This window comes from Scyliorhinus torazame, chromosome 5, assembly GCF_047496885.1.
Source record: "Scyliorhinus torazame isolate Kashiwa2021f chromosome 5, sScyTor2.1, whole genome shotgun sequence".
NCBI lineage: Eukaryota > Metazoa > Chordata > Chondrichthyes > Carcharhiniformes > Scyliorhinidae > Scyliorhinus > Scyliorhinus torazame.
In genome coordinates, this window is record NC_092711.1 from 68895294 (window position 1) to 68913573 (window position 18280).

Genomic DNA, 18280 nt, shown 5'->3' on the forward strand with positions numbered 1-18280 from the left:
AGTGAATCACCTCACACTTCTCTTCATTAAACTCCATTTGCCACCTCTCAGCCCCGCTCTGCAGCTTATCTACATCCCTCTGTAACCTGCTACATCCTTCCACACTATCGACAACACCACCGACTTTAGTATCGTCTGCAAATTTACTCACCCACCCTTCTGCGCCTTCCTCTAGGTCATTGATAAAAATGACAAACAGCAACGGCCCCAGAACAGATCCTTGTGGTACTCCACTTGTGACTGTACTCCATTCTGAACATTTCCCATCAACCACCACCCTCTGTCTTCTTTCAGCTAGCCAATTTCTGATCCACATCTCTAAATCACCCTCAATCCCCAGCCTCCGTATTTTCTACAAGAGCCTACCATGGGGAACCTTATCAAACGCTTTGCTGAAATCCATATACACCACATCAACTGCTCTACCCTCATCTACCTGTTCAGTCACCTTCTCAAAGAACTCAATAAGGTTTGTGAGGCATGACCTACCCTTCACAAAGCCATGCTGACTATCCCTGATCATATTATTCCTATCTAGATGATTATAAATCTTGTCTCTTATAATCCCCTCCAAGACTTTACCCACTACAGACGTGAGGCTCACCGGTCTATAGTTGCCGGGGTTGTCTCTGCTCCCCTTTTTGAACAAAGGGACCACATTTGCTGTCCTCCAGTCCTCTGGCACTATTCCTGTAGCCAATGATGACATAAAAATCAAAGTCAAAGGTCCAGCAATCTCTTCCCTGGCCTCCCAGAGAATCCTAGGATAAATCCTATCAGGTCCCAGGGACTTATCTATTTTCAGCCTGTCTGGGGGGCAATCAGACAATAATAGTGGAGATGGGGCCCAGAGGAGAAACAGCAAAAGGATTCACTCACTTTGAGAGGAACAAACACAGTGTATGTTCCAACAAGTCAGGCTGCAGTGTGTGAATGAACACATCTTTGGATCCAGTGTAGAATCATAGAATCCCTACATTGCTGAAGGGGATCATTCGGCCCAGTGAATCTACACCGACCCTCTGAAAGATCACCCTACCTTGGCCAAACCCCCACCCCGTAACCCCACCCAGGGACAATTTAGCACTGACAATCCACCTAACCTGCACATCTTTGGACTGTGGGAGGAAATCTTTGCAGCCACGGGAAGAATGTGCAAACTCCACACAGAAAGTGACCCAAGGTCGGAATCAAACCCAGGTACCTGGTGCTTGAGGCAACAGTGCTAACTACCGAGCCACCCCCGTAACTCTGTCATGATTAGACAATAACCTGCCTGTTATTCCAATTCTGATGTCTGTTACTCTGTCACTATTATTATTAGACAACAACCTATCTGATATTCCAATTCTGGTGTGTGTTACTCTGTTACTGTTATCACCAGACAATAATAGGAGGGCAAGATAGCATTGATATTTTGAAGTTTCTGTGTTGCAATGGATGTCACTGGGAGGTGTGTGATAAAATAGGAATGGAACCATCATGACAAAGAGTGGCAGTGGTTAGCACTGCTGCCTCACGGTGCTGAGGACCAAGGTTCGATCCCGGCCCCGGGTCACTGCCGTGTGGAGTTTGCACATTCTCCCCATGTCTCCGTGGGTCTCACATCCACAACCCAAAGATGTGCAGGCCAGGTGGATTGGCCACTCTTTTGAGGTCCACCAACAAAATAGAACAAAGGAAACAAACTTAGGGACAAAGCAAAAAGGGCCGCTCCAGTTAGGGGCACTCCCCGAATGTAACAAAGATCAGCAGAAACTTAAAAACATCTAATGAGAGTGCATTTAAAGGGGTCAATAAAGCACCCCAACCCCTGCGGTGCCCACCGGGCATGGAAGGCTTTGATGGTGCCCATGGACACTGCAGCTCCCTTTCTAGGGACACCCAGCTGCGAATGTAGCCACGGAAAAGAGGAAACCAGTCTGATCAGATGACCCCCTCGGTTGCCCGTTGCCTGGAGCAAGAAATGACGCGCTTCGCCAAGCCCCGAAGCAGGTTCACAAGGAGATAAGTGGCACTGGTTCGCGAGGTCTTCGGCCAAAGTAGGACTCAGCAAAAACACAGTCCGTGCTCCCACCCTGGAACAACACCCAATAGAATCCACCTCCTCCCTGCTCCTGTGTGGAGTCTTCAGGCCGGGAGGAGGCTCAGCAAACACACTGCCCACTCAATCCCCGTGCCCCGGAACAAGCACACCGGATAGAATAAGGAGGGTTGTGTCCTTGCTGAAGGCAGATGTTATCAGTTGGTAAGACTGGGCCAGGCCCTCAACCCGGGAGGGGCCAGCAAACAAGCAGTCCAAAGGGCTTTACTCCCACCTTGTTTTTGAAGTTGCTTTGGAGGCAGTTCAGTGAAGTTTCACTAGTCTGATTTCTGGGATAGGAGAATTTGTTTTATGGAGCAAGATTGAACCTGATTGGTCTGTACCTGATGGAGTTTAGAAGAATGAGAGGTGATCTTATTGAAACATCTAAGATTCTGAGGTGTTTTGATGAAAGAATATTTCCCACATGGGGATTCAGGAACTAAGGGGGACAGTTTAAAGATAAGAGTTCTTCAATTTGACACTGAGATAAGGAGAAATGTCTTCCCTCAGAGGCTCATCAGTCTGTGGATAAAAGCAAATTACTGCGGATGCTGGAATCTGAAACAAAAACAGTAAATACTGGACAATCTCAGCAGGTTTGACAGTATCTGTGGAGAGAAAAGGCAGCTAACGTTTTGAGCCTGGATGATTCTTTGTCAAGGCTGAGTTTGTGGAATTGTCTTTTGCAGAGAGCAGTAGCGCTGGGTCACTGAATATACTCAAAGCTGAGTTCGTCTTTTTTTAATCTACTGGGGGGTCAAAGGTTTTGGGGGCAGACAGGAAAATGTAATTAATGGCACATTCGGATCAGCGTTTATTGAATGGCAGAGCAGTGTCAATAGGCCGAATGGCCTACCCCTGCTGCTAAATTCTTGGAAGTGCAGGGTCGGATTGAGCTGGAGAGGAGCGTGCTATTTATGATTCATTGTCCCCTTCATCTGCCATTCCCTTTCCCTAGCCGATGCTATAATGCAGACTCAAAACATGGACCTCTCATCCCACAGTTTGAGAAATATCAACCTACCACTATCATCATGAGATCTAAACGCGAGATCACAGGGGCTGAGAAATTATTTTCTGCTCTCATCCCTGCCTATGGCGTCATTGTATTGACCAGAGAATACATTAAATTGGCCGCAGCCTTAGAGAAAATAGCCAATGACACTGCCCGAGCCTTAAGCAGCATTTCAGCCGAGATGCTAGCCATTTGAACTGTGGCTTTACAGAATCGGGTGGCACTTGACTATTTGCTATCCGAAAAAGGTGGAACCTGTGCCCTGATTGGTGCAATGGTGCACCTACACCCCAGTAATTCAGAAGAAATCAAAAGCTTGTCAGCACATATTCAAGAGGAAGTTGGGAAACTTTACCAACCCTCTGACACCTCTCTTTGGGGATGGCTCTCTGGATGGGTGGGTGGCACAGGAATTTCCATCATTCAGGGATTTCTCTTATTGTTCATTTTTGGACTTGTCATTTACATAGTGGGTCTTGCTGATCAGATGCATTGGCCAATGTATGGCTACCCATAATACCCCAACAATCAAAGTGGTTCATAGTGGTCCAACTGCACCACCAGCCCAAGACATTGAACAAGGCTCCTGACATTGAACAAGGCTCCTACTATTGAACTTTTATTACAGCATTATTACCCAATTATTACTGCAATCATATAATCAATTTCCATTATTACTGAATTGTTATTGCACTGTATAATTACTTTTTTGAATAAAATACTTTTGGAATGCTTGCAAAGCTTTGCCCGCTCCAGTGTTGAAGGTTGTTCTCAAACAAGTGAACCATTCACGACAATGTGAGTGAGTTCCTCCCCGTGCTTACTTCTATCCTGTCGCATTTCTTCCTTAATTTCTATGCGTTATTTTGATTCATCTTATTAATCTTTAGAAGAATCAAAAGGGAGGGGACTGAGAGAAATTGGCTTTTCTAGTTACCTACTGATGATAAAGGTAAAAGGGTGAAGTGAGAACTCATTAAGCATATTAAGCATTATTTGAGTGCAACAGTAGCTGGAAACCCATTAAGGATTAATACAGATCATACACTTTAATTTTCTTTCATTAAACCTAGATTTTAACATTTGCAAATTGCTTGAGACAAGCAAGGTCAGTGATGCCAACTAGCTAAAAGACCCCATTGTATGCTGCTGCTTTTCCAGCACAGCAGTCCCGTTTCCATGGTAATGGACAGTCTGAGGTCATAATGCCCTGAAGGCTGTGTTTTTTCAATAAATGTTGAGATGCAGTTGTCGATAACTTGGAAAAGTGGCAAGCGATGGAATGGGAAAATTACACCAACATATTCACATACCTACATCTCTTAAATTGATGGACAGACACTTTGGTCGAATTGATTAATTATAAATTAGTTAAAGCCAATCAGCAGTAAAAAGAAGGCCAGACTTTGAGGTAACAATTCTCTTAAGAATCACTTACCGGAATGGAAAAGTGCTTCTGTTGCTCTGTTCTGTTTCTCCTCTTGCTCACTCCACCTATATTTCTGAAACCTTTGCTGCTTGCTGTGCTTAGATTATCATAGAATTTACAGTGCAGAAGGAGGCCATTCGGCCCATCGAGTCTGCACCGGCTCTTGGAAAGAGCACCCTACCCAAGGTCAACACCTCCGCCCTATTCCCATAACCCAGTAACCTCACCCAACACTAAGGGCAATTTTGGACACTAAGGGCAATGTGGCATGGCCAATGCACCTAACCTGCACATCTTTGGACTGTGGGAGGAAACCGGAGCACCCGGAGGAAACCCACGCACACACGGGGAGGATGTGCAGACTCCGCACAGACAGTGACCCAAGCCGGGAATCGAACCTGGGACCCTGGAGCTGTGAAGCAATTGTGCTATCCACAATGCTACCGTGCTAATCGCAATTGCCCAGTTATTTTATCTGGTGTATTATGATTTGAATGAAAACTCAACTTCTATATTCATGAAAGACAATTAATCTGACTAGCTTGCTGCAGGGCTAGTTCTTTCTAAATTTTGTATCAAAAACAGGTTTTCCAGTGGCACAGCTGACAAATGAAGTTCAACTGGATTTTGCCAAAAAGCACAGACTTGACCTCTGTTATTCGGGAACTGAGAAGGGATAACGCATGTCTAGGGTTCCAAATAGGCACAGAGATCCATTATCCCCCTTCCACTCCCAATCCTCTGCTAATTACTTTAAATCTAAACCCCTTGGTTATTGATCTGTTAATGAAATATATCCTTCTTATCCATTCTATCCGGGCCCCTCATAATGTTAAACACCTCAGTTAATCTCTCCTCAGCGTTCTCTGTTCCACAGAAAACCACCTCAGCCTCTCCAATCTTTCCTCACTGGTAAAATTCTCCATTTGTGTCAACATCCTCGTCAATCTCCTCTGCATCCTCTCTGGTATGAACACATCCTTCCTGTAATGTGGTGACCAGAACAGTACTCAGTAATGCAGCTGTGGTTTAACTAGTGTTTTGCATAGCTCCAGTATAACCTCCCTGATCTTATATAAAAACAGAAAATGCTGGAAATACTCAGCAGCTCTGGCAGCATCTGTGGAGAGAGGGGTTTCAGGCCTTTACTCCAATGGACATTGCTGGGAATATTCCCTGCTCTAGTACTCTGTGTCCTTGTGAATAACAAATTATCCTCTCTGCCTTTACAATCACTGTATCTACCTCTCCTGTCACCTTCGGGGATCTGTGACATGCACTCTTATGCCTCTCTGTCCCTCTACACCTCACTATCATACCATTCATATTCTTTCCCTTTGTCGTGTTTTTCCTCCCCAAATGTATTTATTACCCCGCGCTTCTCTGGATTGACCTCAGTTTACTACTTTTCTGGCCCGCTGATCAGTCTAATGATGTCTTCCTGCAGTCATTACAGCCTTGGTTCAAACATGCACAAAAGCGCTGAATGCCAGAGGTGAGGTGAGAGTGTCTGCCCTTGGAATCAAGGCAGCACTTGACCGACTATGGCATCAAGGAGCCCCAGCTCATCTGGAGTCAATGGGAATCAGGGGGAACACTCTCCGCTGGTTGGAGTCGTACCTGGTATAAAGGAAGATGGTAGTGGTGGTTGGAGGCCAACCATTTCAGCTCCAGGACATCACTGCAGGAGCTCCTCAGGGCAGTGTCCTCGGCCCAACCATCTTTAGCTGCTTCATTAATGATCTGCCTTCATCATAAGGTCAGGAGTGGGGATGTTTGTGGGTGACTGCACAATGTTCAGCACCATTCGTGACTCCTCAAATAATGAAGCAGCCCTTGTCCAAATGCAGCAAGACCTGGACAATATCCAGGCTTGGGCTGATAAGTGGCAAGTTACATTCGTGCCACACAAGTGTCAGGCAATGGTCACCTCCTCCAAGAGAGGGTCTAACCATCTCCCCTTGACATTCAATGACATTACCATCACTGAATCCCCCACAATGAACATCCTGGGGGGTGCCATTGATCAAAAACTGAACTGGACGAGCCATATTCGCATTGCGGCTACCAGGGCAGGTCAAAGACCAGGAATTCTATAAAGGGTAACTCATGTCCTGACCCCCCCCCCCCCCCTCCCAAAGCCTGTCCACCATCTGCAAGGCACAAGTCAGGAGTGTAATAGAATACTCTCCACTTGCCTGGATGAGTTCAGCTCCAACAACACTCAAGAAGTTCAACAGCATCCAGGACAAAGCAGCCCGCTTGATTGCTCCTCCACAAACATTCAAACCATCCATCACCGACGAACAGTGACAGCCGTGTGTACCATCACCAATGTTCCTTAGTCAGCACCTTCCAAACCCATGACCATTACGATCTGGAAAGCCAAGAGCAGCAGATCACTGGGAATCCTGCCACCTGGAGGCTCCCCTCCAAGTCATTCACTACCCTGACTGGGAAATATATCACCGTTCCTTCGCTGTCGCTAGGAGAAAATCCTGGAATTCTCTCCCTAACAGCACAGTGGGTGTACCTACACCTGGAGGACTGCAGCGGTTCAAGAAGGAAACTCCCCACCACGTTCTGAAGGGCATCGTGGGATGCACAATAAATGCTGACCTAACCAGTGAAGCCCACATCCCATAAATGAATAATAAAAGTCTGCAGCTTTCTTGCTCACTGTCAAAAAGAGGACCGCAAATGACTTAATCATGTCCCCATGTTAAAGTCTAAAGCATTGATATAGAACTCAAGAAGCACGGAATCATGTCCTGCGAAATCTAGAATCCCACTGGAAATACTCCACCAATCACAAACATACCCCTCGACCACTGCCCTTCTTGCTGCTCCAGCTGATTCACTTCCTGCACTTGTGATTGTTCTGGACATGAGAAGTATCCTGGTTTTCCCACGTGGAGCAGGACTGGAATCCCCGGCCAGGTCTTTAGTTATTTGATTAGTTGACTTAAACAAAATAAATTTAAGATTAAAATAAATAAAGATTCATCAGCTTCTCACTAATCAGTTTCTTCCATTGAGCTGAAGTCACCGTACTTCTATCAGGAATTCACTGAAATGTTTTTGTGAATTGTTTTTTTAAATTAATTTAGAGTACCCAATTCTTTTTTTTCCCAATTAAGGGACAATATAGTGTGGCCAATTCACCTACCCTGCACATCTTTGGTTGTGGGGGTAAAACACAGGCAGACACGGGGAGAATGTGCAAACTCCACACGGACAGTGACCCGGGGCCAGGATCGAAACCAGGTCCTCAGCGCCTTCAGGCAGCAGTGCTAACCAGTGTGCCACCATGCCACCCTTTTTTGTTGATTGTTAATATCTAAACCTCTGAAATTATTAATTGACTGAAAAATTCAAATGTCTTCACTCTGACAATCGCAACTTCATCTTTATCCCCTAGGTTTGATGAATGGACCACGTACTGTAATTCTATGAACGATGATGAGATTGATTTTAGCTTTGTGATAATTAATGAATCATCTCACTTTATCATTGATGAATGCAGTGACCAGGATGTGCTCGCCACAGGACTGGGATACCCTGTCATTGCCTTTATTTATTCCATTATTAACTGACTGAAGCAACAATAAACTTCAGGTTAAAATAAATAAAGATTCATCAGCCACTCACCAATCAGCTCGTTCCATTTGCCTGAAGTCACGTTATTTTTATCAGGAATTAACTGAAATGATTTTCTTCATTCTTGTTACCGAAACAGCTCGGATTTTAACTTCCTGAAGAATTCAGACTTTTTCACTGTTACAATCGCTTGTCATTCAGCTTCAACTTTATCCTCACGATTTGATCAACAGAACACTGACTGCAATTATATAAATAATCAAATTGACTTCAGGTTTATACTAATTAATGAATCATGACTTATAGTTCATTAATACAGTGACCATAATGCTTCTCCATCCTCTCGCTGTACTCTTCGCCTTTTATAAAGTTCTAGCATAATCTCCTTGCTCTTATATTCCAGGCCTCGTCCAAGAAAGGATTCTTGGCTGCCTGATCGATCTATCCAGCTACCTGTGGATAGGCACTCCAATGTCTCTCTGTTGCTCACCAATTCTAAGTCTCATCCTATTTATAGTTCATTCACTTGTCTTGTTTTCACTCTGAAATTCATTATCTCTCACTATTTGTAGCACAGTGGTTAACACTGTTACTTCACAGCGCCAGGGTCGATTCCCAGCTTCGGTCACTGGGTTGTAATGCAGAACAAGGCCAGCAGCGGGGGTTCAATTCCCGTACCAGCTTACCCCAACAGGTGACGATTTGGGGCTTTTCACAGTAACCTCATACTTGTGGCAATAAAACATTATTATGTCTGTGTGGAGTCTGCACGTTCTCTCCGTGTCTGCCTGGATTTCCTCTGCGTGCTCCAGTTTCCTCCCTCAAGTCCTGAAAGATTTGCTTGTTTGGTGAATCGGACATTCTGAATTCTCCCTGTGTACCTGAAAAGGCGCTGGAGTTTAAAAAAGATTGAATTCCATTTGCAATTGTTCTCCCCATCTGACCAGTCCACTGATATCTTCCTGCAGTCCATGGCTTTCTCCCGCAATGTCAACCATACGCAGAATTGTTGTATCATCTGCAAATGTCATAATCATTCATATGTACCAGAGAACTGTGGAACCCCACTGGGAACAGGCATCCAGACATCATTCAGTCCTGGATGTGATTCACAGCAGCAATAACAGCAGAATCCATCCCCTGCTGTTGCCTGTGAACTTGCTGATGTCTCAGCAGGTTGTTTGACTGAGCGAATCCCCTCCCACACACACAGCAGGTGTACGGCCTCGCCCCACTGTGAACCATGTGTCAGCAGATTCCATTTACTTTTAAATCCTTTCTCGCAATCAGAGAATTGAAAGACCTCTGATCAGTGTGAGTAAGTTGGTGTGTTGTAAGGTGGGATGACTGAGTGAATTTCTTGTTACACACGGGGCAAGTGTATAGTCTCTCCCCAGTGTGAACCCGCTGGTGTATCAGAAGGTCGGATGAATCAATGAATTCCTGCCCACACACAGGGCAGATGAACGGTCTCTCCCCAGTGTGAATTCAATGGTGTCTCAGAAGGTGAGGTGATCGGGTGAATTCCTTCCCGAACTTGGAGCAGGTGAATGGCCTGTCCCCAGTTTGAGTGCGCTGGTGTTTCAGAAGATCCTTTTTGCTTTTAAATGTTTTCTCACAATCAGAACAATTAATTGGTCTCTGATCAGTGTGAACAAATTGGTGAGTCAGAAGGTGGGAGGGACAAGTGAATCTCTTCCCACACTTGGAGCAGGTGAATGGCCTCTCCCTAGTGTGAGTGCCTTGATGTATCAGCAAATCCTTTCTGCTTTTCTAGTTCTTCTCACATTTAAAAGGTCTCTGATCAGTATGAACAAGTTGGTGTGTCAGGAGGTGCGATGACTGAGTGAATCCCTTCCCACACGCAGAGCAGATGAACGGCCTCTCCACATTGGCTGAAACTCTGCATCATGTCTCAAACGCCAGGAGAAAAATGGACCTTTCTGTTTGTGGCTTTAAACAGATGAAACCCTGTGGGTGTGGAGCAAACATTTCAACATTTGTTGTTGAAATATGGCAGCAGGATGAAACAATCCACCAACAATTCAGGGGTTGATTTAAAGGAATAACTAGGCAGACAGGGAATGTCACCCTGAGGTCAAGGAGTCTCTGGTTTCAGTTGGTGGGTTAGGACAGGTTAGGGAGAAGGTTAATACTGTCATCATTCAGAACAACACAGACTTTCAAGCAACAACTGAGGAACTTTACTGTCCAATTTAATATTCACATAATATATTTGTAGATCAGAGACAGAACAACAGGAATTTGCAATCAGTTTGGAGATAACTCTGATATTTCCCATTCTTAAACATTTTGTCTTGACAGATACCAAATGGGATGAAGCCAAATCTTGAAAAGGCAAAGTCTCTAGTTTAAATCATCACCGTGCTGTCAGTGGAAAGGGTTAACTTCTCTGCTCTCAAAGGTGTTGGAGCAAACGTGCTCAAATGCGCACAACTGTGTTGACTTTACGTAACTTTATTTTCAGATATGAAATGAATCAAACACCATTTTAAACTTTGTATTCTCAATTCATTTGTCAACTTTTTCAGCTTTGCCCAAATTGTTTTTTCCCCTCTTTCTTCAGGCACTTTTCCAAGTGACTCAAATAAAACAAAAGAAAAATAAAAGTAAAACGATCAGCTTTCAGAGGTAACCAAAGCTTCAACGTTCTTAGACCAAAAAGACTTAAAGAGGTGGAGCTTCCAAAAGATTGTGAAATCCAATGCACAACATTAAGGCTGAAGATTAACTTCAGTGAATCCAACTTTTCTCTGCCTTTTACAATTGTACAAGTAAATTGCAATTCATACTTAAAGATTTACTTTCACTCAGTAATTAGTACTTCACTTTTCTCAGCACAGACTCTTTAGATTAAACACCAATTGTTCACTTTGGGTGGCACGGTAACACAGTGGGCAGGTTGCACTGTTGCTTCACAGCGCCAGGGTCTCAGGTTTGATTCCCGGCTTGGGTGACTGAATGTGCAGAGTCAGTACGTTCTATTCATGTCTGCGTGGGTTTCGTCCCACTAGTCCCGAAAGAGGTGCTGTTGGGTAATTTGGACATTCTCAATTCTCCCTCTGTGTACCAGAACAGGCGCTGGAATGTGGCGATAAGAGGCTTTCACAGTAACTTCATTGCAGTGTTAATATAAGCCTACTTGTGACAATGCAGATTATTATTATTATCAGCTGGTGTGTGGAGAAGATCATGTTCCTGTAGATCTGTCAGCACAGAAACCGCACTGTGCTTTTGTATCCACTCAGTCTGCAAGTAGATGAATCTTTTAAACATGACCCGAGTGAAGGTCTTCCCGGTGCTGCTAAGGAGTGAGACATTCCTGTAGTTGCTGCAACCTCCTCTGTCCCTGCTGTTTTTATCAGTTGTAATGATTTTAGCAACATGCACATGGAATGGTTCCGACCTCCCAACAGAGGAGGAGGTCGTGAAGGTGTGACAGTCGATGGGACTTTGTGTTTGAGCAGTTCAGCTGGAATTCCATCCTTGCCAGGCACCTTTCTGCTTGTTGAGCAATCAATGGCCTTGTCCAACTGAACCATGACAGGAAGCTGCAGGAGAGTCAGACAGCGACTGGGAGATGTCCGTCTGATGGAGCACAGCTGACAGTCATGTTCAACCCAGCAGGACATCTGTTTACATCTGTCAGGATGTCACCATCTGGGATTTCAGCGAACGTCATTGGTGATGGTCAGACCCAGAGCCCTCTTCTTCCCTTCACACACAGCACATAGATTTCTGTTATCACAGGCCGTTTGGAGTTATTGACGGTGGCTGATCCAGTGTTTATTTGCACAATCTCTCCGTGTTTTACACAACTGTCTTGACTACTTTCAAGTGATGCCGTGTTCTCGGTGTTGGGTTTATGTTGTACATCAGGTCGGCTTTGCTTTTTGCTTCAATGACAGATGTCATCTCTGCTGAGTGGCTCTCAAACCAGTCTGTGTTGTGGGTTCCACCTTTACCGTAGAATCCTGTCGGATCTTTCCAGTGCAGACGGAGGCCATTTGGCCCATCGAGTCTGCAATGACCCTGTGAAAGAGCACTCAACCTCGGCCCACTCCCCCGCTCTGTCCCCCTAACCCTGGCTGCTGCTGCTGTGTCAGAAATCATTGAACTCAGTGACTTCCAAGTTTCATCAATATCAATGTTGATTGATGAAGTTTTTATTGATGTGCCTGTGAAATATTTCACAGTTTAGTTTAATGCTCCTTGATAATGTAATTTCACAATGGGCATGTTACTGTGAGGAATGTGTGAGTAACAATTGTCAGCAAGGATTAATCAGCACTTTCTAATTGGAGATGTCAATCAGTGGAACCTTTCAAACTCTGAATTGTAGATTTTGGATCAAACATCAATTTCGGATTGAAGTAAAAGTTCAGAATTGTCTTGTTCCTGTTCAGAGTTCCTGAATGAAGCTTCGCCTTCCGCGGGACTCCTGACACCTGGAGCTTCTCAACTCCACTTCCCGCCCGCCCCGCCCCCACCGATGCCCGCGCCCCTCCCCCTCCCTTCCTCCGCCCCCCCCCCCACCCCCCACCCATCAGCCCGCGCCCCTCCCCCTCCCCCTCCCTTCCTCCGCCCCCCCCCCCCCCGCCCCCCCCCCCCCCCCGCCCCTTTCTTGTTTGAAAAGCAACGGCCGCCGCGCGAGGGAGTGCGCGCGCCGCCGGCCAGCATCAGCTCAACAGCGAGGCCAAGCTTTCCTCAAACTCTCCCACAATCCCCCGCTCAGCCTCCTCGAGACAGCATGGCCCGGGCCCGGGCCAAGGGCAAGGAGGCAGGTGGAGACTGGAAGAAATTCCTCTGGGATTCCGAAATAAAAAAGCACTTTTTAGGCAGGACCGGCAGTCGTTGGCTCAAGATATTCTGGTTCTTCTTGATCTTCTATGGCTGCCTCGCTGGGATCTTCATTGGAACCATTCAAGCGCTGCTGCTCACGATTAGTCAATTTGAACCCAAACACCAAGACAGAGTTGCACCCCCAGGACTATCACAAACGCTGTATTTGTTCAAAACAGAAAGTTCCTTTAGTATGTCAGACCCAAACTCCTACGAAAGTTTTGCGAAAAGTTTGAACACGTTCTTGGATCTTTACAATGACTCCAGTCAGGGTGGCAACACTCCTTTTGAGAACTGTGAAGAGATTCCTCCAGCCTACATTCATGCAGGCCCACTGGACGATTCAGGACAGAAGAGAGCATGCAGATTTTACAGGACGTGGTTGAAGACTTGCTCTGGATTAAATGATCCTATTTACGGTTATGCTGAAGACCCCGCATTGTTCCGAAGCTCAACAGGATTCTTAACTTTTATCCCGGGCCTCCAAAGAATTCCACCGAACTTGCAGAAGATTTGCAAATCAATTATAATCCGTTTATTATTCCCATTCATTGTGCAGCAAAGAAAGAAGACCGAGATAAAATTGGACCTGTGAAATAGTTTTCATAGAATTTACAGTGCAGAAGGAGGCCATTCGGCCCATCGAGTCTGCACCGGCTCTTGGAAAGAGCACCCTACCCAAGGTTCACAGCTCCACCCTATCCCCATAACCCAGTAAGCCCACCCAACACTAAGGGCAATTTTGGACACGAAGGGCAATTTATCATGGCCAATCCACCTAACCTGCACATCTTTGGACTGGGAGGATTCAGCGGCTTTCCTTTGCAGTACTACCCATACATGGCAAGTGTCTGCAGGAAAAATACCTTCGGTTCTTTGTTGCTATTCAGTTTATGAACGTCAAACAGAACACGGAAGTGCGCATTGAGTGTAAAGTGTATGGTGATAACTGCATAATACAATTTTCCCCATTATTTCAAATTAGTCTTGAACAAACTGTCGTATATATAGGACCTACACTTAATTTATATGCTTTACACTAGCTTTCTGCATTTACCTCGGTATGTAACATAAAAACAATAGTAGTACATATTTGTTCCACTGTAAATGATAATACTTGAGCTATGGGAATGCCCATTACTGTAAACTATAATTCCCCTAATGTGTAGCAGTGTTTGTGTTCTTGGGTATTGCTGCCTTGTGCCTCATGTGAGTTTGAGTGTACATTCACAGGTCCTTCAAATTATGTTGCAGTTTTTAAGCACACTTTGCTTTCCAAGTTGTAAATATTCTGAAAATTGCCATGGTATTTGATTTTGTTTCTGTTATGCCCATGTGTATGAACATCCTTCACTCTGAAGTTTGTGGCGGAGAGGGGGGAAAAGTTGCTTTTTTTTTGGCAATGTTAAGTGTATGGTGATGGGTTTTATTACGCTTCCTTTTAGATCTGTTTAATCTTCAATCCATGTTGAGATCTGCGTCTGGCTATCAAGCTATTGTGATTAGTTATTAAAGTTGTTTGCTGGAACCATCACATGGTGGTGTCCAGGAATGTTTTAAACCATTTTCATGGAAGATTTTATATTTATGCAGTTGTAAAATTTTTTGCAAAGTGTAATTATAAAAGATACCAAAGTCACTGGTAAAATCATAATCTTTATTTTAAACCAATGCAGTAGGATGATGTTCATGGTGTGTAATGTAACATCTGTAAACTTGTTGGGAGATCAATACTCCACCCGATTTAAAGCATCAACAAATAAAACTCATGAACCTAAAAAAAAGAGTTCATGACTCAAGGAGAATATCACAGATGGTGCTTTTAAAATGGGACGTTGTAACGCTGAAAATCAGTGACATCTGAAAGTATTTAACTGTAGCCAATTATAGCATTTGTTAACATCAGCAGATATTGTCAGACCATCAATCCTGGATTTGATTAACAGCAGCACAAACAGCAAAATCCAATCCCTGCAGGCACTTGACAACTTGCTGATGTCTCAGCTCATATCATGACTGAGTGAATCCCTTCCCACAGAGTCGATGTTGATCTCGGCCCTTTGTGAACCTTCTCCTTAGTGTGACTTCATTGGTGTCTTAACAGGCTGGATGACTGAGTGAAGGTAGCAAAGTTAAGGAGAAACTATTTCTCCCAAAGGGCTGAATCTGTGGACTTCATTGCCCCAGAGTGCGGTGAATTCTGGGACAGTGAGTAAATTTCAAGAGGAGTTAGACAGATTTTTAATTGGTAATGCGTTGAAGGGTTATGGCAAATGGGAAGGACAGTGGAATTACGGCCAGGATAAGATCAGACATGATTGAATGGCGGAGCAGATTCAATTGGCCAAATGGCCTAATTCTGCTCCTATATCTTATGAACTTATCGACACAACCACACCTCACTTCCCTTGGAACAACATGAAGTGTCTACTGCTTTCCAGATCCCTTCCTTTCAACTCACATTTCAATTCGACTGCTTTGCATTATTCTCAACTCCAGAGAGAACAGACTCATCCCACAGAACCTCTCCTCCAAGGACAACTGCCTGATCTCAGGAATCAATCCAGTGAAACGTAGCTCCTCACTGGCAGTGAGCGAACAGAGAGAAGAAAGAGCAGAAAGGGGAAAAGCGATAGAGACACAGATAGGCAGAATATAAGAGTGAAGGAGACTGAGCCAAATATAGAAACAAAGAGAGACAGAATGGGGTAGACATTAAAAGCAGCAGATACATTTCACCATTCCATATGATTGCTAACTTAGATTAACAGACAGAAAGAAGGAAAAAATACTTAGATTTAAACAGTGCCAGCAGAGAGTCTGGAAAAAGAGAGGGGCTGGTGTAGCCACGTAAAATGGCTGCGTCCCGATTAATTTGGCCAAAACCCGACTTAAAATGGCTAACCGGAAAGGCTGCTGGGAAAAGCAGGTAACAAGACAGAAACGGACAGCTGCAGACAGAATAGCATATTCGGCTCTGGGGAAGTTGGCCAAGATCGATACTCAGGGCTATTAACAGCCCATCCACCCAGACATCTGCAGTGTAATCACCTATCCCCAGGAACAATTGCAACATATTAGCAATTGAATACCGGGCCAGTCCTGTCGGCGCCTGCAGTGGCCGAAACAAAGGCAGGTCAACGACCACCCACCGATCAGGGAATCGCCTCGCAATTGGACGTATCGACCCCAGTGATTGGGAACAGGTCCAATCACTTGGGACTCAGGGTCAAGGGCCGCCCCGGGAGGCGGGAAGCCCCTGGGCCCTATAAGGTAAGGGGCCAAGTTCAGATCTCTCTCTCTCTCCCTTCTACGCCTGCTCGAGACCTTAGCAAGAACAGCAACCGGCAACCGTAAGTTTGAATCCAGCGATCGCTATCCGGTAAAGACTCCTAGCCATCGACCTGTAGCAGCCTTTTGAATCCCGCGGGCCAGATCCGATTGGATAAGCCATTCGTTTCCCTGACCTGGTGGGCTCGTCCTAAAGTTAAGTATTGGCCAGTAGTGATAGGTTTATTATATAGATAGTAGTATTATTGTGTAAACATTACTTGTTGTATATAATAAATGACCGTTGATTTCAATCGTACTAAGCGGTGTGCTGACTTATTAATCATAACTTGAAATTGAACCACGTGGTGGTATCAGAAAGATACCTGGCGACTCGTGAGCAAAGGTGACGTAATCAGAGCTAATAAACTAAGGCTAAAAAGAGCAACACTGGGGAAGAAAGAACAAATGATCTTATGATGGGATTGATAAATGGAGTGATTAAATGACAAAGAGGATGATGGTACCGGGCAATATTGTAATAAAGAGAGAAGTAAAAATTACTAATAGACCAAGAAAAGAAACAAAAGAAAGGTCCGATTAAAAATTATAAGAGACGAACCACTATCAACATCTAATGTCTGAAAGATTGAATGATGGTCACGATCTGAAATTGTTGAAATGAATGTGCCAGATCAACAGATGAGTTCTCGGACCTACCATTCAGCTTCATTGGAACAGTGCAGGACATCCAGGGTACAGAGGTCAGACTAGGAGTGGAGCAGAGAATTCAAATGAATGCTCAGAATCACATTCATGGACTGAATGGTGATGTTCCACAAAGCAGTCACAAAATCTGAATTTAGTTTCAGAATAATGCAAAGCAGTCGAATTGAAAAGTGAGTTGAAAGGAAGGGATCTGGAAAGCAGTAGACACTTCATGTTGTTCCAAGGGAAATGAGGTCTGGTTGTGTCGATAAGTTCATAAGATATAGGAGCAGAATTAGGCCATTTGGCCAATCGAATCTGCTCCGCCATTCAATCATGTCTGATCTTATCCTGGCCGTAATTCCACTGTCCTAAACTGTGTGGAGATCACATAGTGAGCAGCAAGTGAACATAACTAAATTGCAAGAATTACAAGTATGTCCCGCGTCATCTGGAAAGTGTATTTTGGGATTTGAAATCCCTCTCTGGGCTGGAAACTCATGTGTAAATCTCACTGTAAAAAGATTGTTCACCAGTTGAAAGTGGAAAAGAGTTCACTCGGTCAAGTCATTTACTGACTTGGCCACACAGTCACACTGGAGAGAGACCATTCAGATACATAATGTGTATGAGAGGGATTTACTCAGTTTCCCTACTCATTAACACTCCAGCTTTAAAGGTTCGAAAGGCTCTGATCCACAATTGCTGAATTCTTATTGGCAAGACAGAGTTTAAATATTCGGTGTATGGGGAAAATTCACTTGTTCACCCCACCTGCTGAGGCGCCAGTGAGTACATATCGAACTATTGGGGTTTATTCTGCAGTTAATTACACTGAGGACAGGACTATGCTTCCTGAGAAATTGGTTGATGCATCAATTAGTTCAATAATTTTACATGTTAACCCTATAACTGCGATCATAATCAGACATGAAATACAATTTTCGTCAAACAATATCACCTTTCAATGGCCGGGGTGGTACCCAGCATTCCTGGCGAAAGAGAATATGTCCTATCATCACAATAGCAGATGTGTGCACATGCGCAGCGGATGTTGGTGAATAAAGCATGCGCCGTGCGTGTTCAGCCTGATCATGCGCAGTTTGGGTGCTGGAGCTGCAGGGACGCGGCGGAGTGGATGCACAGGCTTCAGAAACACCCAGTGGAGGAGGCCTCAAACCCAGAACAAGAAGCTCCCCGTCCCCAATTTGCACCGACCCCGGTGGTAATTGCAGAACCTCTGTAACTGGGGAGATGGGGGTAATTCCAGTGGATCAGAGACCCAGGCCAATGGTCTGGGGACAGGGGC

The 18280-nt window shown here is 44.7% G+C and overlaps 1 protein-coding gene and 1 pseudogene across 2 annotated transcripts in view; both read left to right on the forward strand.

The window, feature by feature from the left end:
* The window catches only part of LOC140418279 (uncharacterized), a 45406-nt gene that overhangs the window by 24483 nt on the left and 2643 nt on the right, over nucleotides 1-18280 (forward strand). The window contains exon 1 of one of the 2 annotated variants that reach the window (XM_072501739.1): nucleotides 18045-18196. The exons of the other annotated variant lie outside the window; for it this stretch is intronic. The gene's annotated coding sequence lies outside the window, so the exon portion shown is untranslated. Of the gene's footprint in view, nucleotides 1-18044; nucleotides 18197-18280 lie in introns of those variants that run through there. 2 annotated transcript variants of the gene reach the window in all.
* LOC140418287 (sodium/potassium-transporting ATPase subunit beta-1-like) lies at nucleotides 12828-14777 on the forward strand (annotated as a pseudogene).